Source organism: Nyctereutes procyonoides, unplaced genomic scaffold, assembly GCF_905146905.1.
Source record: "Nyctereutes procyonoides isolate TBG_1078 unplaced genomic scaffold, NYPRO_anot_genome, whole genome shotgun sequence".
NCBI lineage: Eukaryota > Metazoa > Chordata > Mammalia > Carnivora > Canidae > Nyctereutes > Nyctereutes procyonoides.
In genome coordinates, this window is record NW_026575153.1 from 2,622,906 (window position 1) to 2,645,297 (window position 22,392).

Consider the following 22,392-nt stretch of genomic DNA (forward strand, 5'->3'; position numbering starts at 1 on the left):
TTCAAAATGACAATACAGCTTCCTTATTTCAGAACACATAGTTTCAGCAGACATATTTTAAGCTCACATTGTGCTTTGGGAACTGTACCAGTCTGCTTTAGACTATAACAGCACAAGAAAAAAATCATTCTAAATAATTGTATATTTGTACCAATAATAATTTTAAAAGATTACATGTAGAGTATTAATAAGTAACCCAAGACTATATGCATTGTATGTTGGCTAATTTAAAACAAATAAACAAAAAAATCGACACATTCAAAGAACTGTAGATCACTTCAGTAGAACAGTGTGTCCTAGGTCACCATGCTTTCCTTCTCTATTATTGTCAAGTTTGATTTGCCAACAGGCCTCTGACAATAAACACAAATAAATTTCAAGGTTAGTAAGTTAAACTACCACTGTGAATAATGTATATTAATTTACTGATGAAGTTGAAATTAGTATAGAAAGAAATGAAAAAGAGTGACTGTTAGTGAAGTCAATGTTACATAAAAGAAGAGTAAATATTTACCTGTTGACTTATGTATGAAATTATATATATGGAATTATGTCCCAGCTAGAATGTGCAGTTCTAATCATCTTTATAGTAAAGTGGAAAACAAAAAACTGAAAAAAGGAGGGATGATATGAATGACCAATTTAGAATTTTTAAGACAATTCATTAACACAGATACTAACTCATGCATAATTTTCCAAGCAAAAAAATAATAATAATTTTCCAAGCAATAATACAATAACAATCTGCTTATTAACTAAAAAGTTAGTTTACTTTTGAGTGTTCCCAGACAGGGCTATAAAACAAAACCCCAATGAAATTTAGTGTAAATCTTAACCACAGACATACCAACGTACCAACAAAGGGCAGGGTGACCCAAGGTGAGAAAAAAATGCTATATTATCTTTAGGCAAATGGTTTGCCTTGACTTAAAGAGGAAAACAAAACAAGTTACTTCACAGTGGCCAAATGTATAACAAATAATTCACATTGTAAATGATGTCTTTGTATAAACTTATATATGGATTGACAGACACATACATATACAAACACGAACCGATTTTATGATGTCTGTCCATCCATAGCAAATTAAGCTATCCTTTTTTATATCATTCCAGGTAACAATTTAGTGTACAAGTATTAAGTTCTAATGATGTCAAAATACCTAGAATTTCCTTTCCTGCTTTAAATACCAAAGTTTTTGGTATTTACCAAGCAACAGCTATAAGTCTCTTACCAGAGTAACTTATTTTTTTTTAATTTTATTTATTTATGATAGTCACAGAGAGAGAGAGAGAGGCAGAGACATAGGCAGAGGGAGAAGCAGGCTCCATGCACCGGGAGCCCGACGTGGGATTCGATCCCGGGTCTCCAGGATCGCGCCCTGAGCCAAAGGCAGGCGCCAAACCGCTGCGCCACCCAGGGATCCCCAGAGTAACTTAAAATAGAGATGATAGCAAAAGATGCCGGGTAGGAAGACTCATTTCTCTCATCAATGAAACTTACAGTTTAAGAAACAAGACCTCAATGGAACAGTCACTTTCTGCTGAACCGACAGCTCCTTGTCAATTTGCTGCTAAAGTCAAAACCAGGTATGTGAGGGAGGGAATGATGCTATGTCTTATGCACAGGGCAGAGAGTTGAAGTATAAACTGGCTTGCAATGGAAGAAAATGATAAAACCAATAGGAGTACTAGAATGTGAAGAAGTTAAAAGGCTTTTTTAGCTGCTTCTGAACTGAGTTGAAAATATAAGATTATTTCTGTCCATTCTATGATTTTGGTATCTTCAATGCTAATCCCAGATAATAAAAGGTTTTTATATGGGGATCCCTGGGTGGCGCAGCGGTTTGGCGCCTGCCTTTGGCCCAGGGCGTGATCCTGGAGACTCAGGATCGAATCCCACGTCAGGCTCCCAGCGCATGGAGCCTGCTTCTCCCTCTGCCTGTGTCTCTGCCTCTCTCTCTCTCTCTCTGTGACTATCATAAATAAATAAAAATTTAAAAAATATTAAAAAAAATAAAAATAAAAAAATAAAAGGTTTTTATATCACTGCTTTTATTGACTTGTCTCTATATTTTGAAAATCACTGTTCCTGGGCTCATTTTTCCACAAATGGATACAAGGTGGGAAGGTTCTTGGTACCTGACCCTTACAGACTCACCTATATTACCACTCATGGCAAAGAAGCATAATTTCTCTATTTGATAATGCTTTCTTAAAAGATAAATTCTGGCCAGAGCTGAGTTCATCATGACCCTATCACTTATTAGCTAGGTGAGGTTTATCAAGCTACATTACATTTTGGGGTCTCAGTTTCTTTATGCTAAAGAAGTCATCAAAATAAGTCATCCAAAGGTATGTTAAAAGGATTAAATGAAATTGTTTTAGTTAAATTTCTTGGTAGAATGCCAGATATATATCTAGAAACCCTTGGTAAATGGTAACTATTATTAATGTGTAATTTCTCACACAGAATCATATTATTATTAGGTCTTTTTTAATATAAGAAATACACTTAAAGCCTCTTGTCTACAATAATTGCAGGGAGTTAAATCTACAACATTCTAACATGTTCCAATGCTTAAATCACATTTAACAAAAGGAATCCTCATGCAGTTTTGGCGGGCATGTAAATTGGTGCAGCCACTGTGGAAGACAGTATGAAGGCTCTTCAAAAAATTTAAAATAGACATACCTATGATCCAGTAATTCCAATACTAGGTATTTACCCAAAGAAAACAAAAACACTAATTTGAAAAGATATATATTTCTGTATATTTACTGCAGCATTATTTAAAATAGTCAGGATATAAAGGGTTAGTACCCAAAATGTATAAAGAACTCAACACTAAAATATATATATATATATATATATATATATATATATATATAATCCAATTAAAAATGGGCAGAAGAACAGATATTTCTCCAAAGAAGACATACAGATGACCAACAGACATATGGAGACATGCTCAACATCACTCATCAGGGAAATGTAAATCAAAACCACAATGAGACATAACTTTACATCTGTCAGAATGGCTAAAATCAGAAAGACAAGAAATAACCAGTGTTGGCAAGAATGTAGAGAAAAAGGAACCCATGTGCATTGTTGGTGGGAATGAAAACTGGTGGAGGCACTATGGAAGTATGAGAGTTACTCAAAAAATTAAAAACAGAATTACTATATGATCCAGTAATTCCATTATTGAAAATTTACCCAAAGAATGCAAAAACAGTAATCTGGAAAGATATATGCACCCCTGTGTTTATTGCAGCATTATTTACAATAGCTAAATTATGAAAGCTGCTGAATGTTCATCAATATGTGAATGGGTAAAGAAGAGGCGGTATGTGTGTGTGTGTACGTATGTATGTATATACATATGTATATGTATATACATACAATGGAATATTATTCAGCCATAAAAATGAAATCTTATCATTTGCAACAACACGGATGGATCTATAGAGTATAATACTAAGTGAGTACTTAGCATATTATGCTAATTGAATATTTAGAATACTTCCTCAGACTGAAAAAGACAAAAACGTATGATTTCATTCATATGTGGAATTTAAAAAACAAAATGAATAAAACAAAAAGCAGAATCAGACCTATAAATACAGAGGACAAACTGGTGGCTACTAGAGGGAAGGGGATTGAGGGACGGGCAAAAATGGATGAAGGAGAGTGGAGTATAGATAGAGGCTTCCTGTTATGGAATGAATAAATCACGGGAATAAAAGATAAAAGGCACAGCATAGGGAACACAGTCAATGATACTGTAATAGTGTTGTATGGTGACATATGGTAGCTACATTTCTGATGAGTTTAGCATAAAGCATAGAGAATCTGAATCACTCTATACACCTGAAACTAATGTAACAATATTAAATTTAAATATTAAATATTTAAATATTAAATATTAAATAATGTCAACTATACTCAAATAAAATGTTTTTAAAAAACATGAACTTTTGTTCCATGGAGATAAAATTTCAAATGCAATATAAATTAAGAGGTAATATAAAGATTTAAATTTGTACCACAAAAACACAAGATTAAGGTGACTTCATAAAAAGTGGGAAAGGGGGCAGCCCCAGTGGCCCAGGGGTTTAGTGCCACCTTCGGCCCAGGGTGTGATCCTGGAGACCCAGGATCAAGTCCCGCATTAGTTTCCCTGCATGGAGCCTGCTTCTCCCTCTGCCTGTATCTCTTTCTCCCTCTGCCTGTGTCTCCCTGCATGGAGCCTGCCTCTGCCTCTTTCTCCTTCTGTGTCTCTCATGAATAAATAAATAAAATCTTAAAAAAAAAAAGTGGGAAAGGGGAATAATGATTCAACCAAAAACCTGAAATACTCGTTTATTAAATTCCTTGTGAATAATAGCATTAACAGTTAAATAAATTAGACCATAAAATCTAGAAAAATATTTTTCCTATTTCTGGACAGAAAGACTTTTTTAAGTTTCAAAAAAGATGGAGAAAATATTGATTAGATTTAATAAAGAGATTTCAAAACATATAAAAGAAAATCAAAAAGTAACAAAAGCTTATGAAAACAGTTATGACTAATAGAACTTTAAGGAATCAAGATTCTCTTTTTTTAAAAGAACTCTTCTAAACCAATAAGAGAAATACAGCCTCTGAAAAAAATAAGTATATAAATAGAGCAATGATAAAGAATAAGATGTTAATAATGAATAATTCCTTCAGATTCAAGTTCACTAGTAATTAGAAGTAAAAATTTAAATATCATTTTTTTCATTTTAGAAAAGATTTAAAAATCATAAATCTCTTATAGCAGGCAAGAGTTTGAAAAGACACGTAATATATATTTGAAATACAAAGCATCTACTGGGAAATGTTCACCAAAGGGTAATCAGACTTTTTTCAGATTGGGGAGTTGGGTAGACATGGTCACTTTTATTTTGCTATGAAGGAAGTGAAAAGGGATCCCTGGGTGGCGCAGCGGTTTAGCGCCTGCCTTTGGCCCAGGGCGCGATCCTGGAGACCCGGGATCGAATCCCACGTCGGGCTCCCAGTGTATGGAGCCTGCTTCTCCCTCTGCCTATGTCTCTGCCTCTCTCTCTCTCTCTGTGACTATCATAAATAAATAAAAATTAAAAAAAAAGGAAGTGAAAAGAGAAATCATATACTAAGGATTGGAACAACCTTCAACTATTTGCTCAAGAGCTCTTTCAACGTTAAGTATAAAGTGATTTTTTCCAGAGACCTTAATATGAATAAGACTGGAAGGATGCAATAAGCCCTGATTTCTTTGGAAGTGCAGGGGACAGGAATAGAGGAGTAAAATATTACTGAAAGATGGTGCAAACAAAACAGCTTGCTTGCCCCATCCTGCCCTTTAGAGTTTATGGTTTTTATTTATTTTTAAAAATATTTTATTTATTTATTCATGAGAGACACAGAGAGGCAGAGACATAGGCAGAGAGAGAGGCAGGCTCCTTGCAGGGAGCTCGATGTGAGACTCGATCCCAGGACCCCAGGATCACGACCTGAGCCAAAGGCAGACACTCAATCACTGAGCCACTCAGGTGTCTCTGCTTATATTTTTTAAAGAGCTCTAGATAAAAGTCAATATAACGTGGAAAATCACATCTGGTTCTTTTGAGGTTTGTTTATTTGTTTTGTTTGTTAGGGAGGGAGAGAGATAAAAGGACAGGGAGAGTGAGAATCTAAGTCTTAAGTGGGACTGGATCTCAGGATCCGGAGATCAAAAACTGAGCCAAAATCAAGAGTCAGACACTTAACCAACTGAGCCACCCAGCCATACCAAGTTATTTTGTTTTAATCAAGACTTTTCCAACTGTAATTTAGAATAAATAACTTAAAAACAAAGTTAAAAAAATATAACCATATATTTCCTATTAGAATCCTTCAGATATAATCAAAGTATAATAATTAGTTTTTGAAGTTTCTGTCTTTTCTTTCAGGATCATCCGCTATGTTGTACTGAAAAGGAGAGTGATTATGGTGCTTAAATCTGGTAGTACAGACAATGGGGAAAATCAGGAAAGCTAGAAAGGATATCTATCATTTAAAATATGGGGCACCCAGGTGGCTCAGTTGGTTAAGCATCTGCCTTCAGCCCAGGTCAGATCCCAGGGTCCTGGGATTGAACCCCAAGTTGGGCTCTCTGAACAGTGAGGAGTCTGCTTCTCCCTCTCCTTCTGCTCCTTCACACTGTTCATGCCCTCTCTGTCTCTCAAATAAATAAGATCTTTAAAAATAATAATAATAATAATAAAATGCCCCCACACACACATAAAAGCTATGGATATATATATATATATATATATATATATATATATATATATATATCTTCTTGTACCACATTCACCCAAATCTATAAAACGAAATAGATAAAGGAGAATAAGGTTCAACTCCCACGACGAATTTATTCTTCTGCTCTCATGTTCTATGAATTCCATGCCATGCATAGCTATAGTAAAACTGACTGGAAAACTATAAATCCTATGCTACATATAGCTATAGAAAAACCTGCTAATAATAATAAAATAAGACACTAATATACTGGCAAAATCTTTTACACCTCACTCCAACCACAAACTTGTTCAATCTCTTTAATGGGGTGGGGATATTTTTTGCTTCTATTGGCTTGTTTTGCCACAATCTTTTTTTTTTTTTTTAAGATTTTTATGTATTTGCTTGAGAGCAAGCAAGCATGAGAGAATGGGGGGGAGGGGCAAAGAGAGAAGCAGACTCCCTGCAGGGCAGGGAGCCAGATGCAGGACTCGATCCCAGGACCCTGGGATCATGACCTGAGCTGAAGGCAGATGCTTAACCAACTGAGCCACCCAGGTACCCTTGTTTTGCCATAATCTTTTAATACTAAGGCAAGCTTGGGTTTCTCTCATTACTGGCTGATGGGAACTAAGTACATTTTGGTGTCCATGACCAAAAAAACAAAAAACAAACACATACACAGCCCTACCCTTTCAGTTTTACAATACTGTGATTATCTGATATACCAGTGAGACATATAATTATAACCATAATCCTTGAAATATCTTCTCCCATACCTATTTAACTATAGGATAGGTATGTGGGCAACATATATCTGAAGAGAAGTTGAATATACTAAGAAGTAAAAATCAAAATAAGAAAAGTAAATTGCTCTCAGTTGTGCATAAAGCTTTACATTTATTTCTGATATACAAAACATTTCATACACAAAGAAGTATTCCATGTATGGTAGGGAAATAAAACGTAAGGACAAAATAAATTTTATTTTTGTTGAGTATCAAAAGTAAAAGAAACAGCTGTCATTTCTCAACTACTTTTTTAAACACTGACATCCTTTTCTTTCAACATTTCTATTTTGAGGAGCTAATTCTTCTGACTTTCTGACTTAAATGGAATACTGCCCTCCGGTTTTGAAAATTTTTAAGCCATGATTTTCTATTATTTCCTTAAATCTCTATCTCTATAACAGAAGACAAAATTAGGAAGTATACCTTCATCAGTCACATTGGGAGCCATTCCACTCTACAATTTTCTAGGATACATGAAGATGGATCCAGACTCTCCAAATATTCTCTCTGGGCCTTTTAAAAGGTGTAACACTCTTCGGTTTGCTGGGGCATCATTTAATTTATCACAGGAGTCCATGTGAGAGCAGCAACTAGCTGACTTTGTCAATAGATTTCATCAAATTAAACAACAATTTTGGGCTGTATATCCTGAATTTGTATGTGCTAACCAATATAATTTTGAACTTTATTATTCATATATAACTTTATGGGTTCAACAGATATCTGCTTGCAGGGATAAACACCTATACGCCCGCTACTGTGATTGGTGGTAGTAAGAGAAACAAAATAACTTTTTAAAGCATTGCTATTCTTTCAAAAGCCTTTATGTTTATTTAAGGGGCTTTCCTTCAATGCAATTAATCAAAGTTCTGAAATGTATGAAGATAAAAATTCTATAAAGAAAAGTGGGTTTCAAATAAATACAATAAAGCATTTCTTTAGTTCAAGTTCTTCTGTTATCTATTGAATGCTGGATCTTGGAGGAACATCAAAGAATGAATTTTAAAACCTGGCTACAGTAGCTTACAATTTCACATGGAAAAAAGAAGCAAAAATATTATATAAGACTTTGGGAAGTGCTGTGACAGAGGTCGATGCAGGAGGCCAAACCAGAGAACCTGACAGTGGACCAGCAGGGTGCCTAGAAGGGATGCCTTCATTGAGGCTAAAAGGCAAAGATCAGGAAAGTTTTCAGAATAGAAGCAACATAAATAACTACAGAAAGGAGTAAAACTGTACAGATTGTTTTGAGAAATACAAGATGTTCAATATTTATGGAGCGTGAAACAGAGGGAAGGGGAATATTCTCATGAGTAAGCAAGAGAGGTATAGAAAACAACCCAGAAGGAAGAGCAGAAGAGCAACACAGAACAAAAGTAGCAGCCCGATCAAGAAGATACTCACTGTGCCAAAAAGACTGACCCTTATCTATGAGCAACAGAGAGCCAGGGATGAGAGAGCTTTAGCAGGAAAGCAAAGAGAGTTCACGGGGGTGGGAGACTGACCCACCTGAGGGTAATATAGTAGATGGGTTGGTAGTATAGGAGGTTAATATTAGAATTTCAAGCTAAATTCATTCATCTTACTTCGACAGTTAACACATGATACAAAAGGTCTTACGTTCTTTCTTTATAATATGCCTTTATATAAAATGTTGTTTACAAATGTGATAAATAACCACTATGAGGATTGACTTGAAAGCCAAAGATAATATTGAGTAATATTGAGACGTAATCTCAAGTCTTAAAATGCTCAACCAGCCTTCAACCAAAATACATTCCATGTTAGACACTGTCAACCAATCTCCCAATTTTCCCTTTGTTTTCTTGGTTAAAGGGAGCAACTTTCTTTAGTTTCTTTTTATTGTACTAATTTTATTTGGTCTGCTTTCTGCCCCAAGTTTCCACAGGGTACTTCAGAAAAAAGATAGCAAAAGGAATAAAAATTAAACCAGTAAAAAAAAAAAAAAAGTGTAAGAAAGTACTATCATGTGTTTATGCAACACATAAAGTGAATAAAAGATATTGAATAAAGAACTGAAAGTATAATCCTGATAAGATACTACCCAAAGGCAGTAGCAAAGAAAATTTAACTGAGGAATATCCATTCTAGATCAATCATGGCTGCATTTTCAAAATAAACATATTGTTGTTCAAAATCTAAATCAAACCCATTAAGAAACTGGGAGGTAGAACTTGAAAAGGACAAAACAAAGCTTGATTCAGAGGCTAAAATAAGCATTGTATGAACATTAAAATATAGTTTAAATTTACGTGAGATTACCCTCAAAGTATTTCTGAATTAATAGAACTAATTTTGAAACATCTTGCATTATTTGGAAATTATACGGGATTCAATAAAAGTGATATTCTATAATGACTGGCCTCATCTTGATATAATTACTCTACATTTGGACCTACTCCGCCTGCCATTTTGGATGTGGTTTATTCTATCTTAAAATGAGCAGGTTCCTGAATATTAGCCCTAACACGAAATCTGTGCCAGAGTATCAGCTCTTCCTTGGATCTCTTTAGGCCTACAGTTCAAGCTCTGCAAGACAATTTAGTATCATCTTTGTTTTTTTTTTTTTTTAATTTTTTTTAATTTTTATTTATTTATGATAGTCACAGAGAGAGAAAGAGAGAGAGGCAGAGACATAGGCAGAGGGAGAAGCAGGCTCCATGAACCAGGAGCCCGATGCGGGATTCGATCCCGGGTCTCCAGGATCGCGCCCTGGGCCAAAGGCAGGCGCCAAACCGCTGCGCCACCCAGGGATCCCTCATCTTTGTTTTTAACTTAAATCTGTAATACAGAAACTCTTCGGAGCTATAATCAGCATCTATAACTCAACGTAAAAATTTTAAGTATCATGCTAATGCTTATGGTTCTATAATTCAAAAAACAACAACAGGGAAGCTTTCACTGTCAGCAGATAAGCTTCACCTACTTACTGCCATACTTCCAGCAAAGCAACATATTTACTTTCCATGCCATGTGCAGTGGACAGAAACCACCCTAGTTTATAAATTGCGTGGGTGTTCAAAATCAGAAAATAATAGAAAACTATTTCTGTCCCCTTCAGCACCACTGCTTTTAACGTTAATCTGAAATACACCTAACAATAGCGAATAAATTAACACCCCGCAGCACTGTGAACACACAGAGAAAGGTGTCCAAGTGCTGAATGCGACGAAAGGAAAACAAACTACGGACCGTGAAGCAAGACATGTGTTAATTCACTGACGTTAGTAGGGGGTTGCTTTCTGTACAGAACCAACTAGCAGGTTGCTTGGACAGATAAATTCTCCTCAACGCTGATGTGCATCTTGGATTCAAAAGACTGTTCTCGCTTCTCATCACTCTGTTCTCTCTGTTCCCAAAGCTGGTCCTTGATTCACTTTCATGCACTGTCAGAACGACGTGGGCTTGCTTTGAACAGGAGCCCGCGCTGTGCACATTCACAGCTTACACACTGACAAGGCTACTACGCCGTCACACGCACGTGTCTGAATTTTTCCCTTATTCCATTCCTGGACCACTGACTACCATAAACTCACAAATACAGTCCTGTTTTAATGCTGGGACGAAAGCAAACAGAATTTGCCAATCAGAAGACTTCAAGTTTGACAGAACGAAGAAACAGAAACTTGCTGATAGGACACGTGAAGTCAGTGGGGGAGCACCTTTTCCACCCTCCACGTATTTCAGCATAATCTGAATGGGCACAACATCCTTCGGAGCAGTCTACAAAATCACAGTGCCACCAGCAACAGTCTGAGATAGCAGGCAGCCCCTCCTGATCAGCTTTAACGTGCCGCCCAGCAGCCAACAGGGAGAGGAGTTCACGAGGAAGAGCGAGCAGCAGCCCGAGCTGGCTACTTACTTACCTTCTCACTACTAGGGCATGCGCGCTCCGCTCCTCTAACTTTTTGTTTCCTCTCTTGCCATCGCTCAGCGGTGAATGGTTATGATTCAGCAGCAGTGTGAACCTGACAGTGAAAAAGAATTTTTTAAGGATAAATCTTGGAAACGAACGTTCTCCCCACCGTAGTCCGCCTTTCCTTGCCCTCTGTGGGCGTGTTTCTCTCCCGTCTTCTCTCTCTGCGAGGCAGCTACGCAGTGGTCTATAAATACTGACCTGACACTTGCTCGGTGCTTTACTTGCTCACGGCGTAGGTCTGTGTTACTGAACACCGCGGGGAGACTCCGGCGAAGTTCTCAGCTGCTCAGACAAAGCTGTGGGTTGGCTCGCTACCCAGCAACCCTGTGCCTGCCTGGAAATACCATTTTGCTGCCAGCTTTACAGATGCTATGGGCCTTTCCTGAGGCCCAAATCAGGCACAGAAGGGCAATTATGAGGTTTGTCTGAAGAAACCGTTTTTCTCAAGCAGGTGAAGTAAAGGGGGAGGGGGTGACTGGGTGAAGTGAAAGACAAGACAGGAAACACTTGGCTTTGTTTTGGCCAAACAACATCACTTCAAGCCCCTCATAAAAGCTATACCTAAATGTCATTCAATCAGGCTTTTATAAAACCGAATTACTACATCTTATGAATGACCAAACACAGAGGCAAGCGTTTTTATGATTGTTTTGAATATTGCTTCTCACTGAATAAGGCTGTAGTAACTGAGTAATTGGTTACAAAGAAATGTTTCAACACAGGTACCTTCATTTCCAGAATGTCAGAAATGCACTGAAAAGTGTATTAATCAAATCAAATTATATATTTGGTGAAAGAGGCTAAAATATAATCTGAAAATTATATGACTCAACATATTAACTACTTCTGAATTTTCAATCATAACCAATTGAATTATTTTACTCTATTTTTTTAGATTAAGGATAAAATCTAAGCCATGACGCTATATAGCCTGCAGGTGATATGAACAAGGTCAGCATTATCTACATATAGCACACATAATTAATTCCACAGTAGGAATGATTAGAAAATAAATCAAGTCCGTATTTTCTATTCTTCTTGCTAGAATAATTGTATGTTTGTTTTAATGAAAGTTTGTTTCTTGATAGTAAATCAAGAGTAAAGAAAACCTTAGAAATAATCTGGTCACTTACTCATTTTACAGATAAGAAAACCGACACCCGACACCCCCCCCCCCCCCCGCCCCGCCGTTAACTTATCCATGGTCACATGGCAAGTTTCCAGTAGAGTCAAACCTAGAGTCTTTGCCTTATTGCTCACAATCTGCTCTCTTTCTACTACAAGAGTGATTATTAAACTCATTTTTACATTCAAAATCCTATCTTCATGTGAAATTTTACTGAAAGCCTTATCAGTAAGGGCAAACGTTACAGCCAGAAAAATAGCATAAAACAAAAGTAGCCTTTTACAGTTTGACTCCCCCCAAAAAAAGTTATGCACAAGAATTAACTTTCTAACAATTTTTTTGAAAGATTTTATTCACTTATTCATGAGAGACACAGGAAGGCAGAGACGGCAGAGGGAAAAGCAGGCTCCCTCTGGGGAGCCGGATGTAGGATTCAATGACAGGACCCCAGGATCACACCAGGAGCCAAAGGCAGACGCTCAACCACTGAGCCACCCAGGCATCCCATAAATCTCTAGCAATTGAAATCCACTTTGTTTCATTCAATAATTAATATTTGCCCAATAAGTTAACTTATTCCCAGGAGAGGTACTCAGCTAACTGCTGAGGAGGCAAAGATAAAGCATAGTTCCTACTCTCAGAGACCTTACAGTCCAATAGCAGAGAAAAACAAGCTAATGAACAAACTGCGGGAGGACGAAGACTAGTAGAGAGAGGTAAGGAGTACTGGAGCATAGGCATCGGATCCAATATGAAGTAGGGGTTCCATGGGGAATTCCTCAATCAAGACTTCTGCATATTATAGCAAGGGTTTGAGGCAGTGAGGCAAAGACTGTAAAGAATAACACAGTAAAGTCAAAGAGGCAGAAAAAGGCATGATACAGAACTTCAAGGAGTTTTCTTGCTGGAGCATACAATGTGCAGCAGGAAATGGTTACTTTTTTTTTTTTAAAGGACTAGAAGGATAAAAGTGATGAAAGGTTTTATATACCAGGTTTAAAAACATGGGTTTTATACATCATGCTAGCAGTCTTCAACTATTTTTTTGCTTACAGACGCTTAAGAGGCTTTTAAATTATGGAACCACTCACACATTAGCAAGTTAACATGGATAATTTTTCATTTGTGGTAAACTAGGTACGTGTAGAGAATTTAGTTTCTACCCTATTGAAATACAGACATTTTAAAGTGAAACTTATAAGAATATTCAATGGAATCTAAGTCTATAGTAATTTAATAAAACTATTATTTTTAAAGATTTTATTTATTCATGAGAGACACAGAGAGAGAGAGGCAGAGACATAGGCAGAGGGAGAAGCGGTGGGGAGCCTCATGGGGAACTTGATCCCAGGATCCCGGGATCACACCCTGAGCTGAAGGCAGATGCTCAACCACTGAGCCACCCAGGGGTCCCAACTATTATCTATTTAAGTAATAAATTAAGAAACTTATTATTTTTTTTTTTTGGAGATTTAGAGTATAGAGGGGCAGAGGGAAAGAGAATCTCAAGCTGACTCCCACAGAGTGCAGAGCACAACCTGGGGCTCAGTCTCATAACCCTGACATCATGACCTAAGCTGAAATTAAGAGTCAGATGCTTAACTGACTGAGCCACCCAGGTCCCCAATAAACTCTCTAACAGCTGAAAATTCTACATTACTCTTTTATTTTCTTGACCTTTATTGCAATCTCACTCCCTCATAGAATTTCTATGTAAAATATTTTATAATTCTTTATCATATTTCTCTGCAACAAAAATTTAAGGCATTAGTTGAAATTTTTAAATTGTTAAGTCTTCTATGACCCCGGGGCAATGTCCCATAGTAAGATTTGGGATAGATAAAAGTGTGCCTTTCTTTTGTAAAGTGAGAGGAAGATTGTTATGAATAAACCATTGCTCTTAGCCAGATTAATATTAATAAAGAGTTTATGTAGAAGTTGAAAATCTGGACGACTCCATTAAAAGCATCTATTCAAATACTAAGTGAAAGAAACCAGTCTGAAAAAGCAATATACTGTGTGATTCCAATTATATGACATCTGGACAAGGCAAAAACTATATAGATAATTAAAAGATCAGTGGTAAAAAAAAACTAATTAAATAAAATAAAAAAATAAAAGATCAGTGGTCACCAGAAGTTTGGGATGGGGTGGAAGATGAGTAGATGAAGCATAGGTGATTTCAAAGCACTATTCTGTATGATATGTAACAGTAGATGCCATGCATCTATTGTTATGGATTTGGCAAAACCCATAAAACTGTAAAACACAAAGACAAGGCCCTAATAAAAACTAAGGATCAGGCAAATCTCTTACATTGTCTTCCTGAAAGCATGTGTTCTCGAGAAAGTATTATTATTATTATTATTTATTGAGCAATTACCATCTATTAGGGGCCTTAAAAATATTAACTTTAACACTAAAAACAACCAAAATAGATGGGCAGGCTTTCACCTTTTTTTAAGAAAAAGAAAATGGGGCTTTCAGGTGGATTGTCTGAAGTCATCTAACTAACAGATCTGGGATTCAGCTCAAATCTGACTGGACTACAGTAGCACACACTGGCTTCCTATCCATCACTAAATAAGACTGGATAGAGGCTGCCCAAGTCAGGCAAGGGAGTAGCCTAAGCAGTGCCTTCAGAAAGTCAGAAAGGAATGAAATAATCTATGCTGTACTTCTCCTCAGGAACTGCTAGAATATTGAGTATTAAAGGGTAGCAAAAAAGAGGAAATTAATAAAGTGATCTGTGAAAGTCAGTGAACAAAATTAAAATAATTGTTATGTGTTATTAAGAAGAACTTAAAGGGTTTTATCTTTAATTTCACTGAAGGGTAAGGAACACATGAAGAATCAAATGTACAAAGAGTCAATATTGACAAAGTGTCCGTTCTTCCCAACTTTATCTAAGGATTCAGTGCAAGTCCAGTCAGGACATTATTTTGTGGATATGGACAATCTGATACTAAAGCTTATACAGAGAGGCAAAAACCCCAGAATAGTCAACACTGACATTGAAGGAGAACAAAGTAGGAGGACTGATATCAAGACTTACTAGAAAACCACAACAATCAAGACAATGTGATGTTGGAGAAAGAACAAACAGATCATTGGAAGAAAATAGCACCCCAGAAACAGACTCACAGAAATATAATCTACTCATCTTTGACAGAAGGACAAAGGCAATATACATAATATAGCAAAGACAGTCTTTTCAGCAAATGGTACTAGAACAATTGCACATCCATATGCAAAAAAGAATCAAAACAAAGACCGTATACTCATCACAAAAGTTAACTCAGACCTAAATGTAGATACAAATTATAAAACCCATGAAAAGTATCATAGGAGAAAATCTAGATTACCTTGGGTATGGCAGTAATTTACAGATATAACACCAGAGGTATAATCCATGAAAAAAACACTTGACAAACTAGACTCTGTTAAAACTAAAAACTCTGCAGAAGACAATTTCAAGAGAATGAGAAGATAAGCCATTGGCCAGGAGAAAATATTTGCAAAAGACACATCTAATAAAGGACTGTTAATCAAAATTTACAAGAACTCCTACAATACACCAGTAAGAAAATAAACCTATTTTTAAAATGGGCCAAAGACCTAAATAGACATCTCACTGAAGAAGATACATAGATTGCAAACAAGCATATGAAAAAGGTGCTCCACATCATATGTCAACAGGAAAATGCAAATTAAAACAGTGAGATGTCACTATACATCTATTAGAATGCCCAAAATCTGGAACACTGACAACACCAAATGTTAATAAGGATGTAAAACAAAAGAAACTTTCATCCACTGCTGGTGAGAATGTAAAATGGTACAGTTACTTTGGAAGACAGTTTTGTGGTTTCTTATGAAGCTAAACATACTCTTACCATAAGACCTATCAAGCCTACACCTTGGTATTTATCCACAGGAGTTGTAAAACGTATGTATGCACAAAAATCTTCACAGGATGTTTTTGGAGCTTTATTCAGAATTGACAAAACTTGGAAATAACCAAGTTGAGTAGATAGAAACTGCAGTACATCCAGATAAGGGAACATGATTGATTCAGTGCTAAAAAGAAATGAGCTACTAACCTTAAATGCACATAACTAAGTGAAAGAAGCTAATCTGAAAAGGCTACATGCTATATATTTCTACCTATATGACATTCTGGAAAAGGCCAAAATATGGAGATAGTAAAAAAGATCTGCATGTGTTGGGGCAGGAGGTGTGGTGGAGGGATTAAAAGGTGGAGCACAAAGAATTTTTCAGGCAGAAAAAATACTCTATGTTTTTATAATGGTGGATACGTGTAATTATACACATGTTCAAGCCACCAGAATGTCTAACACCAAGACTGATCTATAAACTATGGACTCTGATAATTACAATGTATCAATGTAAGCTCATTAACTATAACAAGGGACCATTGATAGTGGACAAGGTTATACATGCATGGAGGTAGAGGATATATGGAATATCTCTGTTCTTTCCATTTTGCTTTAAACCTTACACCACTCTAAAAAAAAAAGTCAAGCCTTAAAAGAGTCAAGGGTGGCTCCACCCTTGGGTAGATGGATCTTTGCTAAGAGATTATAGAAAGAAAGAACAACTGGAAAAGGAAGCAGGGAAGTAAAGATTCATTTAGTCTTTGAACATGATGAACTGTGGTACAGCCAAGTGAACATGGTCAGTAAGCACTTAATATACTAATCTATAATATAGGAGAGATGAAAACAGTATCAATTCAGTAGCCTTCTAGTCTTGTTTTCCTGCTTTAAACTTTTCACCATTAGCCTGTTCTCAACACAGAAGCCAAAGCAGTCATTTAAAAATATCAGATGATAGGGGTGAGTGGGTGGTTCAATTGGTTGGATGTCCGGCCCTTAATCTCAGCTCCTGTCTTGATCTTAGGGTCATGAGTTGAAGCCCTGAACTGGGCTCTACGCTGGCTGTGGAGCCTACAGATAATATTTATCTTCTACTCAAAAGAGAGTAAAAGCCCAAGTTCTTTTTTTACTTTTTTAAGATTTTATTTATTTGAGAGAGATAGAGAACATGTGTCCACACAAGAGCCAGAGAGATAGGGAGAAACAGACTCCCTGCTGAGCAGGGAGCCCAATGTGGGGCTTGATTCCATGACCCTGAGTTCATGACCTGAGCCAAAGACAGACACTTAACAGACTGAGCCACCCAGAGGTCCCTGAAGCCCAAGTTCTTACAATGATTCATAAAACCCGATTTGATCTGCTCTCCATTCTCTCTCTGACATCAACTACAGTCTCCTTCATTTTCACGGCTGTAACCCTCTTGATCTCCTATTACTCCTTAAATGTGCTTAACAAGTTTGCCCCTGGTATCCTCCTATTTGCTGTTCCCACTCTAGTATGTTCTTCTTGCAGACAGCTTCATGGCTAAGTGGTTCACCTCCTTCAAGATGCTGTTCAAATGGCAACTTCTCAGTGAAGCCGACTACCCCCATACTATTTAAAATTGCAAACTTCCTTCTTTCTCTTTTGTTATTGCTTATCTCTTCCAATAGAATTGAGGTTCAATGACAACCTAGATTTCATGTGCATAAAATGAGTCTCATACATAATAAATCCACAACAAATGTACTGTATAAATAACCGAAACACAGATCTGTGAGCCATATATCAACATGCATGGTTCCTGAAATAAAAAAATAGTAAGAACCCCAAACCAACATTTAAAAGGTGGGTCAAGGGGAAGGCCTGGGTTGAGTGCCTTCAGCTCAGGGCATGATCCCCAGGTCCAAGGATGAAGTCCTGCACTGAGTTCCCCACAGGGAGCCTGCTTCTCCCTCTGCCTGTATCTCTTGCCTCTCTCTCTGGGTCTTTCAATAATAAATACGATCTTTAAAAAAATAAAAAATAAAATAAAATAAAAGGTGGGTCAAGGAAGAGAAACCCATGAAGTTTGTAAAACAATGATGAATATAAACAATGAGTAAATGAGAATAAGGGTGAGTGAGGATGTAGTAGTAGGAAGGAGGGGTTGACAATGTCAAATGCCATGGAAGATCAAATATGAAAGGGACTGAAAAGAGCCCGTTATATACATCATTTAGAAAGCACTTGGATACTAAAAGATCTCTGAATGATACATTTTAAAAGGGTGAATTTTATGGTATATGAATTATACTTCGGCAAAACAGGCATTAAAAAGAAAATAGCACTGGTGGCTGAGCTGTTTCCCCTGGAGGTGGGAGGCCAGCAAGTGAATTGAGACATGGAATAGAAGCTCTCTTTCAAAACTCTGACCATGAAGAAAAGGTAAAGAAACAAGAGGGTAATGACTGAACACAACAAACAAATGATGATTCATTACAGTGTAAAAGTTGAGTGTTCTGAAGTCAAGCTGACTTGAGTTTTTATCTTTCTCAAGTTACATTGTAAGTTATACAACCTTAATTTCCTCATCAATAAAATGAGTTTAAAATTAGTACTTGTGGGGCTTTGTTCTGGGTGTGGAGCCTACTTAAAAAATAAAAAAAAAAATTAAAAATAAAGTAAGATTAGTACCTGTTCTATTGGATATAAATACTTCATTCTCTTTGTGTGGCTGAATATTTCACTGTAGAGACACACCACATTTTATTTATCCATTCATCAGTCGGTGAACATTTGCATTGTTTCCACTTATGAGTTATTATGAATAATACTATGAACTTTCATGCATACACTTTTGCATGAACATATGTTTTCATTACTCTCAGATGAATACCTAGAAGTGAGATTGCTAAGTAATATTGTAATTTCATGTCTAACATTTTAAAGAACTGTCAAACTATTTTCCAAAGTGGCTGTATCATTTTTTATCCCCACCAGCAATGTATGAGGTTCCAATTATTCTGCATCCTTATGAACACCTGTAATTATCTGCCTTTTTTATTATATTAATACTTGTAAATATAAAGCAGAACCTCATTGTGGTTTTAATTTGTACTTCCCTAAAGACTACTAATGCTGAGCATCTTTTCATGTGCTTATTGGCCTTTTGGCTATTTACTCTTTACTTCCAGTAAGTATAATTTCAGAAAACACTAGGACCAAGTAAAGCTTAAAACATATTTTCAAGAGCGCAGCAAAGTTGGATCTGGCATAGGCATAACAGCTCACTTGTTAGAGAAGTAAATGTATAAGCTAATAAACAAATGAAGGATTAGTAATTAGAAATACTTGATTGGTATATCCTTTCAGTTTTCAAACTAACTTAATTTAAATTCCTATCCAGTCCAATAGAATTTTTAGTATAAAAAAAAAGAAACTTTTTTTACAAATGCAATTACAAAGAAGATGTGCTAATCCTCTGTTATTATGACAAATACCTACATTAATATCTTTAGTTTAGCAATAATAAAGTACTCCAACAGATCAATATTAGGAAACTAGGTTTATAATCCAATAATATTAATGCTTTAATTTAATGCTTCTTTGAAGACAAGGTGAAAAAAGTAAAAAAAAAAAATGATTAAGTAGCCAATGACTTAAAAGTTTGCACTGAGAGGATGCCTGGGTGACTCAGTGGCTGAGTATCTGTCTTTGGCTCAGGGCATGCTCCTGGGGTCCTGGGATTGAGTCCTGCATTGGGCTCTCTGTGAGAAGCCTGCATCTTCCTCTGCCTGTGTCTCTGCCTCTCTCTCTCTCTGTGTCTCTCATGAATAAATAAATAAATTCAAAAAATAGTTGTGTTGATAAACATAATCAGATATGAATACTACAAATTTATCCAACACCATAAAGAATGAGATACTCAGGGACAAATGGCTATAAGGAAAATATTAGTAATCCCAATTCCTAGACATTTTTCAAAAAGACCTGAGGGAATATGGGTCTTTCAATGTAAATGACTGAGAAGAAAGGTAAATGACTACAATGTGCCTAGTCAGTAGCTAATAGTGGACTGTTTCCTCCTTTACAGGCTTACTATGAGTCCTATCACATACAAAGTCACTTACCTTGAACGCTAAGATTCTTTGTTTCCAAGTAATAAATACTTTAGGCCACCTCTACCCAACAGGAAAGTCATATACAAATCTACTAACCTTTACTGCTGCCAATTTAAGTATTTATCCATTATTAGTTTTGAGAAGTATTGACGCACAATTAATAAATAGTTCATTTGTTCAACTAGAACAATGTTGTATATAAATTGAAAAGAAGAATACTGAACAAAAAAACCATAGCAGAGAATGCATGTCCTCTTTAGCTTTCATCTGATATTATACCAACTAACACCAAAATAAACTAAAACATTTTATCATTTATAAAAAGAAATCATTTTGAGACCCACAGTGCTTAGAACACATATAACTAGGATTAATAATAAAATTCAATTATATTTAATAAAATAAGGTAATAATAAAGAGTTGAATGACAGATTATCCCACATTTGAACAATTATTTTTCACCATAAAGATGTAGATGATCTCTTCATTCATACAAATGCCATAATCAGGGATCCCTGGGTGGCGCAGCAGTTTGGCACCTGCCTTTGGCCCAGGGCGCGATCCTGGAGACCCGGGATCGAATCCCATATCGGGCTCCCGGTGCATGGAGCCTGCTTCTCCCTCTGCCTATGTCTCTGCCTCTCTCTCTCTCTCTCTCTCTCTCTCTCTCTCTCTATCATAAATAAATAAATTTTTTAAAAAATGCCATAATCATCAATGTGATATTAATGTAATGGAACACTTCTTTCTGGAAAAAAATTACAATATATTTTGTTGGATAGTGGAAATGGAATCTCAGGAAAGTACTAAGTGTCCTCTCCAGGGAAGGAGGGGTCATTAAGGTGGTCCTGAAATCACCCACACCAGAGGGATCTCAGTCAGCTGAGGCAAGAAAGATGGGTGTCCCTTAAAATAAGCTAATGCCATATATCCCATAGCACAGAATGGGAAAAATACCAGCCAGGAAGGAGTCAGAAAAAGCCAAGTCAATGGGAGAGGAAACTACCTCTCTAGCACTATTAAGTTGACTTTCTTTGCTATTCATTAATCGTATAGCAGTAGCTCATAAAGATATCACTAAATGATTAAATTTAACAGGAACTGAAAATAGGCATGCACATTAAGTCTGATCATCCATAAAGGAAAAGAAAAACAACACTGGTTTATTTTATCGCTCTATGATGAATCTGCTTTCATATGAAGGATATAAATTTTGAAACTAAGGAATATAACTACTCATTTTAAGACCACATTTTTTTCTAACCAAAATATATTTCAAAAAAAAAAAAAGAGTAAGAGAATGTAGAAAGAAAACAATAAAGCAAACTAATTAAACAAGAGATGAATGAGATATCCACTACTCTAGTTTGAGTCACATATAAAATGTGGCTGCTTCTATTGGCTGTACTGCCTGACAGGACCTGAAATTTCCTTGAAATGTGGTATCAAAAATAACTAAGGAGTAAAGCAGGGGGAAAGAAAGACTAAAAATAAAAAAAAAAATCTTACATTTAACTTCTGAATTTTGGTCAATCTGCATATTGTCATATACATTTCTAAGAGAGAATTAAATCATACTTTGAGATGGACTAAAGCAATCTTTCTAGTTTTCGTCAGCTTTAGTTTCATTAGACTATTTTGGAGTCAGTAAAAACTACAAAAGAGTACACTTTGAGGTGATTTTTTCCCCTTCCTCTGATTTGCTTCATTCCAAGTATTTCACCTATGCTGACTAAGACTAGAGCTGGAGCCATGCTAAGGATAAGTGGGTGGTAAAAGTAGGAAATATAAGAATTAAGAGTATCTTTATACTTTTTTCATCATCCAATAAAAAGATGAAATAATGTTAACTAACAGTACATCAATTTAGTCATCAACCTGCTTAGATTTTTGTTCTGTTTTGCAAAATATTTGTGCTTAGAAAAGCATATACAAACTACCACTCATACTTGATGCTTAAGGAACCCAGCAGAGAGCATCAAGGAAAGTACAGGAATGTCAAAACATATTCTCAGGATCAAGGGATCCATGCTGATGAAGTAAAAACCTCTCTTACTGTCCATCTCTTAATGGTAAGTACAAATTTAACAACTCACTTTTATATAGCACTTCAGATCTTTAGTAAGTGTTTTCATATGCCATCTCATTTGTTCATTAGGATGATCCAGTAAGAAGGTATACCCACTTTACATATAAGGAAGCTAAGTGCAAAGTATGTAAAGGAAGAACCCAACCAGTCAAAGCTTGAAAGAAACGTAGACAGAA

The 22,392-nt window shown here is 36.2% G+C and overlaps 1 protein-coding gene across 1 annotated transcript in view; it reads right to left on the minus strand.

Moving 5' to 3' along the window:
- The window catches only part of BMPR1B (bone morphogenetic protein receptor type 1B), a 396,528-nt gene that overhangs the window by 150,805 nt on the left and 223,331 nt on the right, over nucleotides 1-22,392 (minus strand). Inside the window, exon 2 of the mRNA XM_055313276.1 lies at nucleotides 10,968-11,069. The gene's annotated coding sequence lies outside the window, so the exon portion shown is untranslated. The remainder of the gene's footprint in view (nucleotides 1-10,967; nucleotides 11,070-22,392) is intronic.